Raw genomic sequence first — 13803 nt, 5'->3', positions numbered from 1 at the left:
AGGATCAATAAATGGGTATTCCAAAAAATCAAAAGCCACACAAATATCAAGCCAAAATAAACTGATTCCCTGACTGGAAATTGAACCCAGGCTATGGCAGCAAAAGCACAGAACTTTAAGTACTGAACTGCAAGGTAGAGCATTTTAAGGGTAGCTATGACACTAGCATGTGCCTTTCTTTTAACTTGATCTTCCATCAACTTTTTAAAATAAGAGATCTCTAATTTTTTTTAAATTCAAGTGTCTAATTTAAGGGATCCATCTTCAGTCCACTGGCAACTAGAATTTCCAATGGTGTAATTATTCCAATAGCAATGCAACCAAATAGCCTCTTTGTGGAAAACCCAGGATGTCATTTTCCAGGTTAACTTCCTGGGAAGGTCATAGAAGAGGCAATCCCAAAGATTGCCCTCCAAGAGAAAAGTTCAATGTAAGGAGTAGGCCACAGATGGTTAAGGATGATACTTGCCTCCAGCAACCCACATATTTGTGGGGGCTTCCAGTCACAGACTTGTGAGTCTGTGATACCATGTAGGCCCTCTTGGGATTGAGCTTTCTTAGGACTAATCAGGCAATAAGAATTAAGATGACAAAAGCCTCGAAGGGATGAGATTTCTTAAGACAAACCCCAAGAGCTTGACATAGTCAGAACAAAAAGTGTGCTCGGGTTCCCAGCCATTTTCAGACAGGCCACCTACTATAACCTGAAAGTTACCACCTCTTACCAGATAGGGGAAAACAAGAGAAAATGCTCCCACTTGGTCACAAGTCAAGCTCTCAAGGGCATCAAATAAGATGAGAAGGAACCTCAACCAGTATCCCCTTTTATGACAGAATAACAGATAGAGACAAAGACAAAGGAACAGACAATTTCTGGGAAGAAGGGGATTAAACAATATGAATTGGTACCACAAAGTACCAAAAAGCACACCAGAGTCACTACACCCAAGACTAGTCACACAAATCCTTTTCTCCCATTAATCAAGATTTTGGAGAGGGAAAAGAAACAGTGACTTTTCCTGTCCACTTGATCAGATTCCACATAGAGAAGGAGGCCGGGAGCCTGGCTGGTAAAAAGTTCTTACCCTTATGACAACCGATCAGATCCTGGGTTCTTTACTGCAGCTTCCAGAAGAGCAGAGCTTTGCTATCCTGCTTACAGCTCCAAAACTGTAGGGGTCAGTGGAATCCCTCCCTCTTAACCCTCTGAAGTTTCACTCAAAAATCAAGTCACAAAAGGCAGATTAGTTGGAGAAAAGGCATAAAATGTACTGACATGTACATGGGGAGTGATACCACAGAGTGATTACCCTACCCTACCCATAATGGGATGCAGAAGCTTATATACCATCTCAAGGTAACAGAATGAATGAGGGCTCAAAGCATGGCCAAAACCAGGTTCCATCAGAGTCAGTGGTGTATCCATTTATTGTGGGCAAGACAGGTTATGGGAGGCAGAGAAGAGGAGGCTTGGCTAGCAAAGTTGGTCTGAATATGTAAATGAAACCTTACAGGTAGCAGCGCTCAGAGAGAATAAACCCTAAAAGTTTCCTTCAGACCTTTACAGGTGTCAGGATTTCAGTTCATCTTTCCTAGATCTGGGCAAGGAAAGACTTGGCTGCATCAGTGCAGACTCCCTACATAAGCAAATCTCCCCAACAAAAGATAACGTTGCAGGGCTACGTCTGCAGCTGGCTTTCTAAACAGACATATCAAAATATGTCAAAGCAATGTATTTGGAGGTAAAATATTTTTAATTCCTTGATGTCTACATCCTGATGCACCTACCGTTTCAATACACCATTGTTGGTTGCAACTCCATTCTTCCCTACACTCAAGCCAAAAAGCAGATTCTCCTTGAGGCTAGTCTTTTTCTCACAGCACACATACTATTTTTCAGAAAAATTATGTTTCCTGTTTGGGTTAATTACAGACTTTGATCTGCCCAATCTTTCTCTTTCTTGGTCTCTGAATTTTGGCAAAGGAGTCTCCTGATACAGGCGGGATCGATTCTAATGATGATTCTCAAAACCGTCAGACTTATTTAAGAGCCTTAATCTCGGGGTCAGGGTTTGGGCCGCCCTTGAACCTTTTCTTTGGGCCTACTCGTCAAAATCAGCCTGGTCAGGCCTGTCTTCAAGGCCCAGGGTCAGGGCCAGGTCCTCCCGATGCTTCTTGAAGCTTCTCCCGCTGGGTCGGCAGCCACCCTCCCCTTCCCTATGACCTGCAGAGAAGCTCCAGGGGACATTTATTCAATTTGCTAGGAACCCAGGAGGCGCAGGTGCGAGGTGACTCTGTGGTTCCCACCGCACCCGCCGCCCTCCTTGGTCCTCTCGCTGTCTCAGGCAAGCAGCAAAGTTCCAGGTGAGCTTGGGCGCCAAAGACACCCAACCAGAGAGGGACCGGTAGGGAAGGGCACCGGCCCTTAGTTCCTTCTCAGTAGGAATCCGAAAAAACTCTTGAAGAAATAGAACGGGAGAGTTGGAAGTAGATCAAAGGGAAAGAAAGAAATCCTAGGAGATTTCCCATCTGAAGGCACCACGAAGAGAAAGTCCACCTCCTCTGGGCCGGATCCTCACCTCACTGGTGAACCGAGTTCCAGTCTCCTTTGGAGACCAAATCAGTTGACTTTGGCTTGACTCCTAGTGAAGAAGCCAGGCTTTGTCCTCCCCTGTTTAGCTCTAGATCCTGAAGCACTTGATTGTCTCTCTCAGGCTTTCCATGGATTCCAGGGATGCAACTGAGAAGTTTGTTTTTAATGCACTTACTTGAAGTAAGAATAGTTCAAAGTATTTTTGCAAAGAAAAAGGTTTCCTTTTGCACTGAAGACATTCAGATGTGAGGAAAATCACTCGGCTGGGGAAAGCAAATGCTGTTGAGAATGCCTCACAAACACAAATTACACGTCAGCAGGTAGCTTTGACTCTCCGGTTGGGCACATTTTAAGCGCACTGTTGGTGGAACTTAAGATGAATCTAGGACATTCATGATTAATATTTTTAGTTTTTTAGTAAAATTTAATATTTTAATTTTAAATACACATTCTGAAAATTATATAACCAGCACGAGAAACTGGCTTTATGCCATTTTTACAAACACAGGAAAGAAAGATGATATTATAATGACAATGCTTCATAAATGGCAACATTTTTTAAGTACCTAGAGAAAAAAAAGGTAACCTAGAATTCTATGCAAAAATAAAATTTCAAAACTGTGAGTGAAATAAGGATACTGAAAAACATACAAAAGCTAAAAGAATTCACCAACCCACGCTACAAGAAATCTTAAGAGTCTTCCAAGCAGAAGCAAAAGGATACCAGATAAAAATGTGGGCCCATACAAAGAAACCAATATTGGAAATGGCATTTAGAAAGCATGTACTATATGTTTTCTTATAATTTAAATATTTTAAAAAATATTTGACATAATAAATAAAAGTAATAATAATCACAAAGCTTATAATAAATAAAGTAAAATTACATAACACTAGGATAAAGGTCAGAAAGGGAGGTATGATGACACCTGAAAGCAGACTGTGATAAATTAAAGATGTATCCCAGAAACCCTAAAGCAGCCACTGAAATAAGAAAAGGGTTATAGCTAATAAAGCAACGAAGGAAAGAAAATGGAATGAAATAAAAGCTATGTAAACACTATGCTGGAACAACTGCTCTCCAGGTCTCTACCCTATAGAAATATACCAGTGGGCAATGAGAAGTGTACAAGAATGATGACTGCAGCATTATTTGTAATCATAAAATAATAGAACCAAAGTAATTTTAAAGATATATGAAAAGAGTTTTATTTATTTATTTAACAGACAATTGAACAAACAAACAATGGAAGCAAGTCCTTTGCAAAAAGGAACACAGAGGGTCATGATGATGCTACTCCTCCATGGATTTCAGGGTTCCCAGACGCCTAGGTTTCCGTCTAGTTCTGGAAGATGTTATTCTACGGGAGCAACAGGTCCTCGAGTTTGGGGCTCTTTCAGGTTCTCTCTCCATTTCCCCATTCTGCTACAATAAATAAACAAACAAAAAGAATTCTCACTTCCAGAAGATCTCACCTGTGCCTCTGCACGAGCCTTTCAGGAGGTCTGGAGGTCTGGTCCGCCGCTCCCCGGCTTCTTTCCCAGCTTTTGCTTTTCCCTTCCGCTGCTCCCGCCCTACGGTCCCACGACCCGACCACCGCCCAGCTGAGCCCCCGCGGCTCCACCGCGCAGAAGGTGCACCGGAGGCCCTGCCAGTTGCCCGCCCCGCGGGGGTGTCGAGAAATCAACACTTTGTAAACAGAACTTCCCCATTGAAAAAACTCTTGATTTCCACTCTTAGGGCTCTTCAAAGGACTGAAAGCTAAAGGCGACGATGGATTCATTCGGCAAGTCCTAGTCGTGCGCCCTGGTGAGTGCCAGACCCTGCTCCCCGGGAGGGGACCCACGAGCGACCCTCGCCACCATCCCTGCCCTGGTGGAGCCCCCGTGCGGAACACAGGATCCGAAGACTGCAGCGAAAGCTCCGCAGCGGCCCCGAAAGCAACTGGGCAGGGTGGGCACAGGCTCCCTCACTGGGTGAAGGCGGCACAAAGAACGGGAAGAACCATCCCGGGAGCCCGCCGGGTGTTCAGCTTCCCTTGGGACCCCAGGCTGCTCGGGCTGGGTCGCCGACCGGGGAGTTTCTGGGGGCTTCTGAAGCAGGAGAGGGGCAGGGCAGGCGAAGGCCATTCGGCTCTCCGTCTGGCTCCAAAATCTCCTAACGCGCAGGTGTCCAACGTGACCAGCGCAACTCACCGCTCTAATCTCTCTGGTTTTCCAAGGCCGTGCTCAGTCATCCTGCCTGGCGGGCCCTGAGAATAAACGGGACAGAGGAAGTTTAGTGAGTGCGCCCTTCGTATATCGCGTAGTAGAACTAGCAATCCTTGTCTCTGTGGCGCAATCGGTTAGCGCGTTCGGCTGTTAACCGAAAGGTTGGTGGTTCGAGCCCACCCAGGGACGCTTATTGCAACTTTTAAAGCATTCACACATTGACAATCACTAGACAAATGGGGGAAATTTTATCTTCCCTCAGTATCAAGCCACTAATTTATGACTGATCCATGTCGCGGGCCAGTCCCAAGCCACTAATTTATGACTGATCCATGTCAAGGGCCAGCCCACCTTCCCGACCAGATTCTAAACCGGGTATCTCCTGAAATGGCGGGGTTACACCTGTGTAACACAGGAAAGCTGAAACCGAGACCTAGGAACCCACTTCTGGTGTGATAAAATTCTAATTCAGTCCGTTATACGCTTAAATGAGTAATTTACATGCCTCCATTTTTTCATATTTTAGTAATAGGAGTCCAGTAGTATCTCCAGGATATGCCTGGATTTACTGATTGCTCTATCAATAATGTGACCAGTGGAATCACTCATCATCATAGTGATCCTCTCCATCATTTTTGAAAACAGTATTTTTCCCCAGTTTGTGCATGATTTATTTAACCCTTTTCAAAATGTTTTTGTTAGCCAGGTGTGGTGGCATGTGCCTGTAATCCCAGCTACTCAGGAGGTTGAGGCAGGAGAATCGTTTGAACTTGGGAGGTGGAGGCTGCAGGGAGCTCAGATCGGTATACACTCCAGCCTGGGCAACAGAGTGTGACTCTATCTCAAAAGAAAAAAAAATGTTTTTGGGATGAGGTTGGTTTCATGGTTTTAGGATTACAAAGAATGCTGCAGTCACTATTCTGGTACACATATCTTTGGTCATTGTGGAAATGTCTACACTGCAGATATTTCTATAGTGTAGAGAACTGAATGCACCATTGCTACATTATAGTGTTTATATAATGCTTCTAATTTGAGTACATTCTGCAAATGTATCTTTCACTGGAGCAATACCTAATAATATTCCAATATGAATATTTATAAGAGGAAACATGTGCAGATGTGCAGTTGAGTTTCGTGCCTCTCCATGGGGCCCCTGTTCATAAAATGGTGGCATTAGCTATCTGAGAGTGGAGTTTGCAGCCCTCTGACATCAAAAGCTGAAGCAGAGGACATTAAAACCCTCACTGCACATCCTCTGTAGTCTGGCCAGAATCATTCCTAGGTCGGTGGTCTCTTATCAGGAGGAAATGCTGCTTGGCTGCTTTGTCAAAACCACAAAAGGCAGGGAAAGTATCAGGCTGCTGGTTGATAACAGTAGTGAAGCAAGTCTTTCCAAAGAGTTGGTTTGTTAACCCTTAGGGAAAAAAATCCTAATTCTTACCAGATGGTGCCGTGCAGTTTCAGGCTCTTGGTGTCCCAAACAAAGAATTGTACATGACACATACAAAGCAGCAAAGCAAAACAAAAGTTTATTAAGCACAGTAACACTCTCGGAGTGGGGAGAGTGGGCTGACCTCTGGGAGATGAGATCAGTATTAGTTTGATGTACTTTGGGTCTTTTTATGTGTGATTTTTTTTTTCTTCTCTTCACAAGGATGCCTAATCTTTAGCCATTGTTCGCCTTTAGATTGATAGGTGGGTTGCTTAGTTACTTTGGCGCTTGTGTGCTTGCATGTTGCCTCCATCCCATAATTTTCAGTACATGCATGGTATGCAGTCCATATGCCTGAGTTTTAATGAGCTGATTATCATATAGAGTCGTGTTAAGGATACTTTTTTCCTCGAATGCACATGTCTATCTCTGAGGAGCTGCCCCTTTACTGGTTTGGATCTTGCCAGCAATGGGGGTCCTTGCTTCCTTCTTTTGTTTGTTTGTTTGTTTGTTTGTTTGTTTGTTTGTTTTAGACAGAGTCGCCTCTGTTGCCCAGTCTGGAGTGTAGTGGCGCAATCTCAGCTCACTGCAACCTCTGCCTCCCAGGTTCTAGCAATGCTCCTGTCTCAGCCTCCTGAGTAGTCTGGAGTACAGGAGTGCACCACCACGCCCAGCTAATTTTTTGTATTTTTAGTGGAGGTGGCGTTTCGCCATGTTGGCCAGGCTGATCTCAAACTCCTGACCTCAGGCGATCTACCTGCCTTGGCCTCCCAAAATGTTGGGACTACAGGCGTGAGCCAGTGCGCCTGGCCTTGCTTGCTTTTTTTAATCTTACTTTTTGTTTTGGCTGCTCAACTTCTGCCTTTTATCTTGCTTCTTGCTCTCCTGCCACATCTCCTTGCTTCTGTTTCTGCCTTTACTTATTCTGCCTTTATCCAACTTCCAATTCCCTCTGCTGCTCTCCTGCCTCATCTCATAATGGCAGTTAGTGAGGGAGGGGTTTTAAGGGGGCATGTCCGACCTCCTATCCTGTCAGCCAGAAACAGCTTTCAAGGTTTCTCTGCGGTCCTGTCAGCCAAGAGGGGGTCGGTTCAGTTGGTTGTAGGGCCTTGGGCTTATTTTTATTTCTCAATCCTGACAAGGGAAGGCTGGATTAATGCAGATTCTCTCCAGGTGAAAATTTCCCCTACAAAAGATAGTTTTGCAGAGTTACTTCTGTTTGCTGGCTCTCTGACAGCCATCTTAAAATATGCCAAAGAAATATATTCTGGAGTAAAATATTTTGATTTTCTTCATCTATCTACAGCTTCACCATGCTGACAGCCTCCAGTCCAAGCATACCTGAAGCCTTTCTTTTTAAAAAGCTTTCCCACCCTTCTGACTGCCTTCAAGTCTCTGCCAAAACACAAGTAACAGTGACTGACTCCCTCCTATAGCATGCTCAGAATAAATAGCCTTTGCTTTTTTTCATTTGCTTGGTCTTTATTTGCAGAAGCTTCAATGTAGAGTTGACAAGGACTCCATCTTTGACCAAACCTTAGTAGATTCCTCTGAGCCCTTTTCTCTATTAGTTCTTTGCTTGCCAAGTCCAGTTTTAGGAAAGAGTACTGTTGAGTCTAGTTTAGCAAGAGTCCTCCCAACCACCTTTGATAGCTAATCAAGTTCCTCTTTGTAATTTTCCATCCACTAACTTTCTTATCTTGCCAATTGGCTATAGTCTTCAACTCTTCCTGTTGTATTTGAGGTTGAGCTCAGTTCTCTGCTGGTCTCTCTTGCCTACTGTAGTACATACAATAAAATCTGTCGCCTACTGTAGTACATACAATAAAATCTGTCTGATGTTTTTAACAACTGTCCAGTGTAGTCCCTCAGAAACTGCCTTTGCAAAATTGTGACAATAAGAGAAAGCTGACATGGCTGACTCCATCTTGGTTCTAGCCTCACAGGCTGGCTGTCTTTGCTCATTCCTGTGCAATTTCTCCCAAGCTCTCTTTGGGAAAAATTGTGTTTATAATTTAAATCAGGGGTCTGCAACCCCCAGGGCCACAAGACAGGTACTGGTCCATGGCCTGTTAGGAACTCAGCCGAGCAGCAGGAAGTGAGCTGCAGGCTTTGGAGCATTACCCCCTGAGCTCCACCTCTTGTCAGATCAGCATTGGCATTAGATTCTCATCGGAGCTCGGACCCTATTGGGAACTGCACATGTGAGGGATTCCAGATTGCACACTCCTTACGAGACTGTAACTAATGCCTGATGACCTGAGGTGCAACAGTTTCATCGGGAAACCATCCACCATCCCCTTCCATGAAAAAATTGTCTTCCATGAAACCAGTACCTGCTGCCAAAAAGGTTGGGGACAGCCAAAAAGTTTGGTTTAAATGATAACCTTCCCCAAAACTAAATTACCCCTGTAAAACTAATGAAAGGCCACCAAGTTAGAAGGATGAAAGGGGCCTGAATTCTACTAAGATGTATGCCTTGTTAAATAATTACCAGCCGTTATTCCAGAGGTCACAAGATTTGCAGCTTCCCCAATTACTGCTGTGAAGAACATCACTATTGTAGAACCTAAGATTGGCCTCTTGAGATATCTTTTCAGGCTTTTGCATTTCTGACTACTGGATGGCACCATTTGGCCCGAAAATCAACCAGTCCCTTAGCCCCCACCCAGAAGCTGACTCAATGCGGGAGGGCCATTTTTCACACCCCTGTGATTTCATCTCCAACAATCAGCACTGCCCAAACCCTAGCCCCCTCCCCACCAAACTGTCTTTGAAAAACCCCTTACCTCCAAGCCTTCAGTGAGATCGATTTGAGTAATAACTCTGTCTCCCACAGGTTGTGGCTGGCCTGTGTCAATGAAACTCTTTACTGCAATGCCATGGTCTCCATGAATTGATTTCGTGTGTACAGTGGGCAGGAAGAACCCATCAGGCGGTTACATCTGCAGGATGGTGCCAGTTCTTTCCACAAAGTCTGGTCAGATACCCAGAAAGTATTTCTCCACTATTACGTGGACCGTGTGTCTCCCTGTCACTATCCAGGGAATGGGGCCTGGCTTTAGTATTTAGTATTCAGCAGTTACTATACCATCACCTAATCCCTCATTTTCAATATTTTTCCATGACTTCCAGTGGCCTGACTGGCCGCCATGCCACAGAATCTTTACTTTATGGTCTCCAAGGAGAACTCTCCACTCGATATTTTGTGATTTGAGCGATGGAGTAGAATGTGATACTGGTGGTCTGGGGGAGGTCCCCGGACACTGGTGGGATCTCGACCCCAGCCGTGGTGTCCAGGCTCTTGACACCATCTCAAGAATGAAGTCAAGGATGAGTCTGCAAACAGTGAAAGAAGAGATTTATTGCAAAGCAAAAAGTACACACTCAGGAAAGGGGAGTTCGGGCATATCCGAGAGAGAACAATGGGTTCTGGGGTTTCATCTTGATGGATTACTTTAACCAAGGAGTGGAATAATCATGACAATTCCTGGGTAAAGGTGGAGATGTCTCGGAACTGTGGTGCCATCCATTTTTACATCAAACATTGGTCTCAGAACTGTCATGGCACTGGTGGGTGTGTGATTTAGTATGTTAATAAGCATATAATGAGGGCCTAGGTAAAACCTACGTCAAATCCAGCACCACATTGTGTCCAGTCAGTCTTACCCAGCTTGGTCCACACTGGTTGTTCAGCGTCTTATGAGCCCATAGCCTTTAAGTCAGGTAAATCTGCTGCCTAGAATTTGTTATCCTGTGACCACCCTGTATTATTTCTGTCTCAAATCTACTTGGAAATATTAAAATGGTCTTTGACTTGGGCATTCCAACTTTGCTTACTTCACAGTGTTTCTTGTGCCGTAATCCAATATAAGAAAAGATGATCCAGACATTTGTTAAACATCTCAAATAAGATGTATCCCAGGTATTTGTGTCAAATTTGGATTATTTTAATTTTTGTCTTTGCAGAATATAAAATACTAACATGAAGTAAGCACTAAGGTCTGGAGATGGCTGTGCAAGAGATGACAAAGTCCAACACCTCGTTTGACAGTGTCCAATAATCTCTTCTGGGGCAGCATATTTTTCTACAATACTGAATTTGGAAAAAACAAAAAAAAAATTAAAAAAAAAAACCTACAAGATTCATGAAACTGGACAACTGTCTTTATAACATTACCAGTGATAAAACCAGTAAGGAAGGCTGGTTTGCAGTCATCTGAGCAGTCTCTTTACTTTCATAAATATGGTTTATCTCTGATATTAAACTGCTTCCAATTTCAAGCGAATGCTACATCCCAAGGATAAGGATGTGAAGAGAACCGGTTTCTTTTGTAATCCTAAACGTTCTAGTCTGCGAATTAAAAGCCATTATTTAAAGAAGGGTTCCCAGCCTCCATCTGGCCGCCGAAAGGTTGCTACTCAACACAGGCTAACGACCAGCTTTTTTGGGAGAGAGCAGATGCGGGGGCGGAGGGAAAAAGCAGAGGCAGACGTCACTTCCTTTTGCTGGCTCCGCAGCGGGTTGGTCTGCTGAGTGGCAGAAAGGCAGGGACTGGGAAAGGCACTGTCGGTGACATCACAGATAGGGCGACTTCTATGTAGATGAGGCAGCGCAGGGGCTGCTGCTTCCCACGAAGGAGTTCCCGTGCTGTGGGAGCGGGTTCAGGACCGCTGGTCGGACCTGAGAGTCCCAGCTGTGTGCCAGGGCTAGAAGGGCTCGGGAGTGCGCGGGGCAAGTGACCTTGTGTGTAAAGGGTGAGACGTATGAGGCTGTGGCGGGGCGGAGGTGCAGGAGCTCATACTTACCTGGCAGGGGAGATACCATGATCACGAAGGTGGTTTTCCCAGGGCGAGGCTTATCCATTGCACTCCGGATGTGCTGACCCCTGCGATTTCCCCAAATGTGGGAAACTCGACTGCATAATTTGTGGTAGTGGGGGACTGCGTTCGCGCTTTCCCCTGAGTTTTTTAGTTAAAAGAATAGGTTGTGTACTAAAGTTTGTGTTTTGTGTGGCATGTAAATGTTATTCTTATTGTGGAAGGCTGGAGAATGGTAAGTAACATATCGATTCTCTGTCAGAGGAGAAATAAGAACTTTCAGCCCTTGCAACATAAGGTAACTACCGAGAAGGCTGCACAGCTCTTCCCTTTCTATGCGGGGCTGCCTTCTGCAGAGATTGGTCCATGGTCTCCAGTGTCTTGGGTTCTCACGATCTGTAAAAATCTTCGTGTTGTTCCCTAGCCCCCAGTCACCTTTTATACAGCTTCTGCTTAACTGCAGCCCCCACAGTAGTTTGTAGGATTTCTGTGCTAGCGGGGAATGCGTTCTCACTTCATAGAGCCAGGTACAAACTATGCAGACGGGCGCTGTTCTTTGGGAAGAAAACAGGGCCTTTGGGGCTCTTAGTGTCACCGCTGGATTGTATACATAACACGCTTACTTTGTGTAGGGGAACGGCTCTCCCAGCGCCCAGGTCCCTAGTGCATATTCATTGAGGCCCGCAGGTCAGAACCGCAGTCTCACTTGTCTTGGCGGAAATGCGCTGCAATCCTCCCTGAAATATAAGGCGGGAAGTTTTACGAGGAGCCGGGTCCAGTTTCCCTGCTGTCTCCTGCCGTTTACATATCTAGTCTTTCTTCAGACTTTATTCAAGTGACAGCTTCTTGTTTGATGTCTCGCTTCCACATCCTACATCCATTGCCAGGCAGGTTTCTAGATAGCACCCCCACCCATCCTTCCCGCCCCCAAGCAGCCCTTTCCCATTTCTGGCGCCAGCGTCCTCCCCCTTCCCTCTTTCTTCAGGCCCTCGCTTATCACCTTCATGGACAGAAAATACTTAGCTCTCTCTCAACCTGCGGTTTACACCTGACACGCGTCAGTACCCTGGCAAATTCCTTAAAACCCCTTCTCAAATGGCACTGTAAATTCATCTCTTTTTAACTCCCAGAAGTATCTAATTGGTTTTGTCCCTGCACCACATGAATACTAGCATCCACTACAGAAGAAAACCCCAGGCCTAGCGATGGCGGTTCTGGGCATTGTGCCAGCCTCTCCCAGGGTATGTTTTCTGACCTCACCTACTTCTGATCAACTGAGGTCGGGAGTTCGAAACCAGACTGACCAACATGGCGAAACTCCATCTCTACTAAACAAACAAACAAACAAACAAAAAAACCGGGCGTGGTGGTGTGTGTGAACCCGAGAGGCAGAGGTTGCAATGAGCCGAGATCGCGCCATTACATCCCAGGCTGGGCGACAGAGCGAGACTCTGTCTCAAAAAAAAAAAAAAAAAAAAAAAAAAATTAGCCCGTCTGAGACATATTATTGGAGACAGTAGAATCCTGCATCCAACAGGCACTTGGTGCAGATCTGAACCCACTGAGCTATTGGCTCATGTTCTCTATGTTCTATTAAGTATCATGAGCAGAAATTGAACTCTTTAGCTTTTACCCACTAAGTGTGGCTATAGGACAGGTCTCTCTCTCTCTCTCTTTCTCTCTCTCATTTTTGCATCTTTTTTTTTTTTTTTTTTTTTTGCCATCAGTGTGGGTTTTTTGTTTTGATGTTATGAAGTGAATTTCTGGGGACAATCTCTGTTGCATCGTGTTGACAAGGATCCAGTCCCTGTTTGGACAGCTAATGTGGTCTATGAGTCTTTTTTGTTGTCTATTTATTGTCCTGAGAATAATGGTATTTCCTGATATTTGAGATGCAGCAATGATAAGTTGTTCATATCTTGTCTTTCCAATGTTTGGTAACAATTTTATGGGCCCAGTAATTGTCAATATCTGCAAGAGGGCATCTCTATTACAATGTCCTTACTACTACTTGTCCTTACTACTTACTACTACTTACTACTCAATGTCCTCCCCTTACTACTCAATGTCCAGCCCCCCCACCACCAAACTTCATTCCGTAGGAGCTCTTGGCTTTAACGAATTTACTATATCTAAAAGACATCTTAGTCCAGGAAAAAAACTAAATCTGTAGCATATAAGGAGCAGTTTTCTTTGATTGGTATATTCAGGTTTCTAACCAGCTGAAAAATTCAAATACATGTCCTTTAAATATTAAGTTTAAACCACACTACAGAAAGGAGAGAAAAGATTTATATGATCACATATAAGCAATAGAATCAGCAATATGAGCACTTTTCACAACTATACAAATCAAATGTAATAATCTCCAGAACATTAAGGAAGTTCATTCCTTAATGAAAATCAATGAAAAGAAGTTATTCACCCACTGTTCTATGCCCTGGAAAGAGAATGTCCTGCCGGACTCAAAAGGGTATCACAAAATCACTCAGATTTTCAGCGATGAAGGCCCTCCAAGGATCTAATGATGCTAATATTTTCAGTTTATTTCCTTCACTGATGAACATTGTTAATGGATACCATTGCCTCTGTTTTCACCTTAAGTGATGATACTTAGCGCAGTTCGTTTCTTTATAATGCTCCCTAGTTTGGTGGAAGGAATTCTCCTGCTTTATAAATATAGGATATTTTCTCATGAAACAAACTGTCATATTCTTTCAGTGAAGTGAATAGACAAATTAGG

General features: G+C 44.3%; 2 non-coding genes across 2 annotated transcripts; both read left to right on the top strand.

Moving 5' to 3' along the window:
* Positions 1–4919: 4919 nt before the first annotated feature.
* On the top strand, positions 4920–4993 carry TRNAN-GUU. The gene has a single exon. It is a non-coding gene; the product is annotated as a tRNA-Asn (tRNA).
* A 6047-nt stretch (positions 4994–11040) lies between these two features.
* Positions 11041–11204, top strand: LOC112614741. Its single transcript, XR_003117124.1, has one exon. It is a non-coding gene; the product is annotated as a U1 spliceosomal RNA (small nuclear RNA).
* Positions 11205–13803: the final 2599 nt, after the last annotated feature.

Source organism: Theropithecus gelada, chromosome 1 (genome assembly GCF_003255815.1).
Source record: "Theropithecus gelada isolate Dixy chromosome 1, Tgel_1.0, whole genome shotgun sequence".
In the NCBI taxonomy this organism is placed as follows: domain Eukaryota; kingdom Metazoa; phylum Chordata; class Mammalia; order Primates; family Cercopithecidae; genus Theropithecus; species Theropithecus gelada.
This window is presented reverse-complemented; position numbering and strand designations above follow the sequence as displayed.